This window comes from Palaemon carinicauda, chromosome 5, assembly GCF_036898095.1.
Source record: "Palaemon carinicauda isolate YSFRI2023 chromosome 5, ASM3689809v2, whole genome shotgun sequence".
In the NCBI taxonomy this organism is placed as follows: domain Eukaryota; kingdom Metazoa; phylum Arthropoda; class Malacostraca; order Decapoda; family Palaemonidae; genus Palaemon; species Palaemon carinicauda.
The window spans coordinates 164,810,344-164,817,843 of record NC_090729.1 but is presented as its reverse complement, the minus strand read 5'-3'; the positions used below and the strand labels follow the sequence as shown (position 1 = coordinate 164,817,843).

The following is a 7,500-nucleotide window of genomic DNA, read 5'->3' as shown; positions in this document are numbered from 1 at the left end:
AGGAAATAAGGAAAAATAAACTTTTTCAAGACCATTAACAACATTAAAATAAATATTCCCTCTATAAAATATAAAAACTTTAACAAAAGAAGAGGAAGAGAAAATAGATAGAAATGAGCTGCTAAGTAAATATATAATAAAATTTAAAATAAATACGCCATGAATTTTTCCCGCCTTCACGAGATTCAATTACCACTCACTGCTTTTTTTATCTTAATGAAACTGGAAAAAAAGTTACATTATCGGTAGCTGAATGGCCAAATGACAGTGACCCTTTTTTCAGGCGCATGTTGTTAATTGCCTTCCAAATTACACGGGAAATATCAAATACATTGCAGGCATTTATTTAAGCCTCAGTCTCCCCTTTACCGACCAAATGAACGGAGCTTGATGTCTAAATTTTGGAGATTAAATTTTAAGGAAATTAACAATAGTAAAAAGAAGAAAAACGTCATTAGATGAATTTTTCAAATTAACGTTTCATGAATATTGAAAAAAAATCTCACCCAAACAACAGAGAATTCCAAGTGATTTTTAGTTCAAACGTAGCACAATATTATAAATCCATTCATAGTACTATTACTAACTGAGGATTCCTGCATATGAAGATACTGAGAAAATGAATATAAGAAATTAAATAGGCATTCAAGGTTTATTCATCACCTACTAAATATATAAATGAGGCATATATGTCATTTATAACTTCCATGTGAAATAACTCGATGGTATCATTAATTTTGAAATACTAACGCCAGTGAAATGGACAGCTTGGCTCCAAGCTCTCGAAAAATAAATAAATCTCCCCTATATAATAAAGACCAAGTGTCTAGGATAATATATTTATGTATATATATATATATATATATATATATATATATATAATATATATATATATATATATATATATATATATATATATATATATATATATATAGATAGATAGATATAAAGATGGATAGATAGATCATACATCATACATATACCAAAGGCACTTCCCCCAATTTTGGGGGGTAGCCGACAACAACAAGAAACAAAACAAAAAGGGGACCTCTACTCTCTACGTTCCTCCAGCCTAACCAGGGACTCAGCCGAGTTCAGCTGGTACTGCTAGGGTGCCACAGCCCAACCTCCCACATTTCCACCACAGATGAAGCTTCATACTGCCGAGTCCCCTACTGCTGCTACCTCTGCGGTCATCTAAGGCACCGGAGGAAGCAGCAGGGCCTACCGGAACTGCGTCACAATCGCTCGCCATTCATTCCTATTTCTAGCACGCTCTCTTGCCTCTCTCACATCTATCCTCCTATCACCCAGAGCTTTCTTCACACCATCCATCCACCCAAACCTTGGCCTTCCTCTTGTACTTCTCCCATCAACTCTTGCATTCATCACCTTCTTTAGCAGACAGCCATTTTCCATTCTCTCAACATGGCCAAACCACCTCAACACATTCATATCCACTCTAGCCGCTAACTCATTTCTTACACCCGTTCTCACCCTCACCACTTCGTTCCTAACCCTATCTACTCGAGATACACCAGCCATACTCCTCAGACACTTCATCTCAAACACATTCAATTTCTGTCTCTCCATCACTTTCATTCCCCACAACTCCGATCCATACATCACAGTTGGTACAATCACTTTCTCATATAGAACTCTCTTTACATTCATGCCTAATCCTCTATTTTTTACTACTCCCTTAACTGCCCCCAACACTTTGCAACCTTCATTCACTCTCTGACGTACATCTGCTTCCACTCCACCATTTGCTGCAACAATAGACCCCAAGTACTTAAACTGATCCACCTCCTCAAGTAACTCTCCATTCAACATGACATTCAACCTTGCACCACCTTCCCTTCTCGTACATCTCATAACCTTACTCTTACCCACATTAACTCTCAACTTCCTTCTCTCACACACCCTTCCAAATTCTGTCACTAGTCGGTCAAGCTTCTCTTCTGTGTCTGCTACCAGTACAGTATCATCCGCAAACAACAACTGATTTACCTCCCATTCATGATCATTCTCGCCTACCAGTTTTAATCCTCGTCCAAGCACTCTAGCATTCACCTCTCTCACCACTCCATCAACATACAAGTTAAACAACCACGGCGACATCACACATCCCTGTCTCAGCCCCACTCTCACCGGAAACCAATCGCTCACCTCATTTCCTATTCTAACACATGCTTTACTACCTGTGTAGAAACTTTTCACTGCTTGCAACAACCTTCCACCAACTCCATATAACCTCATCACATTCCACATTGCTTCCCTATCAACTCTATCATATGCTTTCTCCAGATCCATAAACGCAACATACACCTCCTTACCTTTTGCTAAATATTTCTCGCATATCTGCCTAACTGTAAAAATCTGATTCATACAACCCCTACCTCTTCTAAAACCACCCTGTACTTCCAAGATTGCATTCTCTGTTTTATCCTTAATCCTATTAATCAGTATTCTACCATACACTTTTCCAACTACACTCAACAAACTAATACCTCTTGAATTACAACACTCATGCACATCTCCCTTACCCTTATATAGTGGTACAATACATGCACAGACCCAATCTACTGGTACCATTGACAACACAAAACACACATTAAACAATCTCACCAACCATTCAAGTACAGTCACACCCCCTTCCTTCAACATCTCAGCTTTCACACCATCCATACCCGATGCTTTTCCTACTCTCGTTTCATCTAGTGCTCTCCTCACTTCCTCTATTGTAATCTCTCTCTCATTCTCATCTCCCATCACTGGCACCTCAACACCTGGAACCGCAATTATATCTGCCTCCCTATCATCCTCAACATTCAGCAAACTTTCAAAATATTCCGCCCACCTTTTCCTTGCCTCCTCTCCTTTTAACAACCTTCCATTTCCATCTTTCACTGTCTCTTCAATTCTTGCGCCGGCCTTCCTTACTCTCTTCACTTCTTTCCAAAACTTCTTCTTATTCTCTTCATATGACTGACCCAGTCCCTGACCCCACCTCAGGTCAGCTGCCCTCTTTGCCTCACGTACCTTGCGCTTTACTTCCACCTTTTGCTCTCTATATTTTTCATACTTCTCTATACTATTACTCTGCAGCCATTCTTCAAAAGCCCTCTTTTTCTCTTCCACTTTTACCTTCACTCCTTCATTCCACCATTCACTGCCCTTCCTCATGCTGCCTCCAACAACCTTCTTGCCACATACATCACTTGCAATCCCAACAAAATTTTCTTTTGCTAACTTCCACTCCTCCTCTAAATTACCAGTTTCTCTTACTCTCACCTCGTCATATGCCATTTTCAACCTTTCCTGATATTTACTTTTTACCCCCGGTTTTATTAGCTCTTCAACCCTCACTAGCTCCCTTTTACATCCACCTACTCTATTCCCCCACTCTTTTGCTACAACCAATTTTCCTTCCACCAAAAAATGATCAGACATACCGTTAGCCATACCCCTAAACACGTGCACGTCTTTCAATCTTCCAAACATTCTTTTAGCTATCAACACATAATCCATTAATGCCCTTTCTACTACTCTTCCATTTGCCACTCTTACCCATGTATACTTATTTTTATCTTTCTTTTTAAAAAAGCTAGCACTTATTACCATCTCTTGTTCAACACACATATCTACCAGTCTCTCACCACTCTCATTTTCACCTGGTACGCCATATTTCCCAATGACACCTTCTACCTCTCCAGCACCCACTCTAGCATTTAAGTCACCCATAACAACTACATAATTCCTTCTACCCAGTCCTTCTACACACCTAGTTAATTCACTCCAGAACTCATTCCGCTCTTCTTCACTTTTCTCACTACCTGGCCCATACGCACTGACAAACGCCCAACATTCCCTACCCAACCTAACCCTTACCCACATTAACCTAGATGATATCTCCTTCCATTCCACTACTTTACCTGTCATCCATTCACTCAACAATAAAGCCACACCCTATTACGCCGAGCGGCATTGCCAAGCGTGCAACTACTCTCTCTCTCTCTCTCTCTCTCTCTCTCTCTCTCTCTCTCTCTCTCTCTCTCTGAGTAGGGGGAGAGGATCTATTCATACACTGGAGAGAGGGGGTGCCCCAAGAGGTATTTAGGAAAGGGGAGGAGGGTTGAATATGTGTTACATGTAAACTAAAAATGGGGATGTGATCAAAGGAATGATCACGAAGGAAAAGAGGAAAAGGAAATAGAATCACAGAAAAAATGAAAGAATAACGATTGCGGCTAATAATATCTAAGTAAAGAAAAAAGAAAATGTCACAGCACCGAATCATCCGAGAATTACTTATTTTCACTTCATAAATGTGAGAAGTCCTCTGATGATGTTACCAGACCGCTTTGAACGACCTAATTCTTTTCTGGAGGTCTGGAATAAGCGGTTCTGACTGGAATTACACCCGGCTGTAATATGGGAATACAAGACCCAGCTTTCTTAAGGTACTATAGTCCATTTCTTTTAGCGAGGCATATTTGCACCGACTCGCAACGGTGCCCTTTTAGCTCGGAAAAGTTTCCTGATCGCTGATTGGTTGTACAAGATAATTCTAACCAACCAGCGATCAGAAATCTTTTCCGAGCTAAAAGGGCACCGTTGCGAGTCGGTGCAAATATGCCTCGTTAAAGGAAATGGAATATAGTGTACCGGATCCGTCAAAAATTACGTCTATTTAGATAGGTATGCAGACAGACGCACACAGATTCAACTATTCCACCCGATCTCCCTTTCCGAACTACAGTCCGCTGGTTCGGTAATTTGTGGGAATGTGGTTTTCGAGTTTATCTTTCGGGGTACCCCTCTCACCAGGGTATGAATACTTATTTCCCTTAAGAGATTGACAAGAAATTATATTATATTATATATATCATTATATATATACATATATTATATATACACACACACACACACACACACACACACACACATATATATATATATATATATATATATATATATATATATATATATATATATATATATATATATATATATATATATATATATATATACTTGCTCTTCATCATATACCGTAAGGAAGATGGGTAATGGTTATTTTTCAAAGGATGAAGGTCTGTTTCTTTCGTTAATAGAAGAAATAAAGGAGCTTGAACTCTTAACTGTTTAAATTTTCGTACTTTTAAACTAGAGACAATTTTTTTTTTAATGCATAAAGCAAGCTCTCTGGATACCGGTTGGGAGCTTCACCACTAAGCTCAATCACTCCCAGTTTTGTTGGACAAATTTTTAAGAGATTAACGGCGATCCCTTTACACGTTGGCCTGCCTGTTACTTTGTTGAGGCCTCCAGATAGCAGGATTTAGCTGCTGCAATATTTTGGCCACAGGTGGGATAGATAACTTTGCTTTTCAGGAAATAAAATTTTTTTTTAATAGAGTTTACGTCCTTGCGAGTTTTTTTAATGGCTGTCAACATCATTCTACAAGAAATTCTAATTTTACGGCAATAGATGAAATGTTAGTGGGTAATACTGATTAGGTTTTTTTTTTTTTTTTTTTTTTTTTTTGATATATGGGCTTTGGTGACTCGAATCCGTCTTTCTATTTACAGTTTCTAACTAAAATTGTTACAACTTGTGAATAGAGCAAACCGTTAATAACAAAATATTCTTCCTTTTTTCCACTAACATCTAAAGGCTTTGTTTCAGTCAATGAAATATCTAGGTGTTTTCTGGTGGTAACTTACAACACAGCACAAGCCACACGGTAAGAGGAGAAAGACAACGTAATTGTACGCGACATATTAATGGACTTTCCACTTACCTCACCACCTCACCAGAAACATAATATATTTAATATATTTAAACTTTAGTCTTGGAAATATCGTTTATGAAGATAAAGGAGCAAAAGGTACAATAATTTGTATTGGCGTATTTGACAAAGGCACCACCCCCAACCCCCAACCAAGAAGATTGATGATAAAGGTGAGCAGGAACAAGGGACAGTGATAATGCCCTACAGACTGACCAAGACACATGATCAGCTCCCGAGCCTAGTCTCCACCCAAACTAGGACTAAGGAGGGCAAGGCAATGGCTGCTGATGACTCAGCAGGTACATTTACAGGATCCTCCAAAGCCCCCTTCCTTAGCCCACAAGGCTGGTGAGGTTGCAGACACTACAAGAACCTAACGAGTTTGGGCGGGACTCGAACCCCAGTCCAGGAGAACACCAGGAGTGGACGTTTCAAACAGGCCAAAATTAAATTTGAAGGAAACTAAAACCAGAAATATTTAGCGTTATAACAAAAACTACAAGACCATAGTTTTATCATGAATAAAAGTAGAATTAACGTACTATAGTCAATTTCTTTTGGCGAGGCATATTTGCACCGACTCGCAGCAGTGCCCTTTTAGCTCGGAAAAGTTTCCTGATCGCTGATTAGTTGGAAAAGATAATTCTAACCAATCAGCGATCAAGAAACTTTTCCGAGCAAAAGGGCACTGCTGCGAGTCGGTGCAAATCTGCCTCGCTAAAAGAAATGGACTATAGATTATAGGACAAGCTGTGGAATTTATGAATTGGTCAATAATACAAGAAATACTTCGACTGCTAGTGATATCTATCAGTTGATCATTTGTGATGCAACAAAGAGAACATAATTTTAAAGCACCTTTGTGAATAAAAAGAAGACACAAGAACTTGTCCTAAGAATTTTAACAGGCATTATAAAGCCATTCTATCTTTAGTATTGCTTCCAGAATGATTAAAAAAGAAGAAAATAAAATTATTAATGGAAATTTTGCTTGCTCATGCGATTATTATTATTATTATTATTATTATTATTACTAAACATGCTACAACCCTATTTGGAAAAGCTGAATGCAACAAACCAATCAAGTAAATGATAATGCAAACAATCTAAGGCTTCATTCTAAACCCCATTGTCTATTGAGAGCATAATAAAAAATCCGCCACCATTTATATCACTGAGAAGACAAACGAAGAGAGCAAATTCCAAGTTGTCTTCCACCTGGTGGTAAATTAATCTTTCAGATTTATCAAAGAAATGTCAAAGACGAGGTTGCATTCGATGACATTTAAAACGGTGGTGATGGATGACAGTTCTAGTTGCCGAGTGTCTTTCAATTTGAAAGATATCACAAAACCACATTTTATTTCAGAATGGACACTTTAGAGGTTTAAAGACCGCTCATGAATGGCAGAGACAAGGAACAGAAACATTGCCCTATTGAGCAGGGGAATACCCTAGAGACTGACCATGTATACATATGATATGCCAAAGCCCCTTCTCCAACCAAGCTAGGACCATGGAGGGCCAGGCAATGGCTGCTGATGACTCGGCAGCTAGACCTATAGGCTTACCCAAACAGCCCCATCCTTAACTCATAAGGATGATGAGATTGTAGCGACCAAAGAAACAAACGAGTTTGAGCGGGACTCCAACCCCAGTCTGGCTTCAAGAGTAAGGGACGTTACCACATCGGCCACCACAG

General features: G+C 39.0%; 1 long non-coding RNA gene across 2 annotated transcripts in view; it reads right to left on the bottom strand.

Annotated features, from left to right (window-relative positions):
* LOC137640645 (uncharacterized) overlaps nucleotides 1-7,500 on the bottom strand; it is a 770,193-nt gene that overhangs the window by 384,137 nt on the left and 378,556 nt on the right. The gene's annotated exons all lie outside the window — the stretch shown is intronic.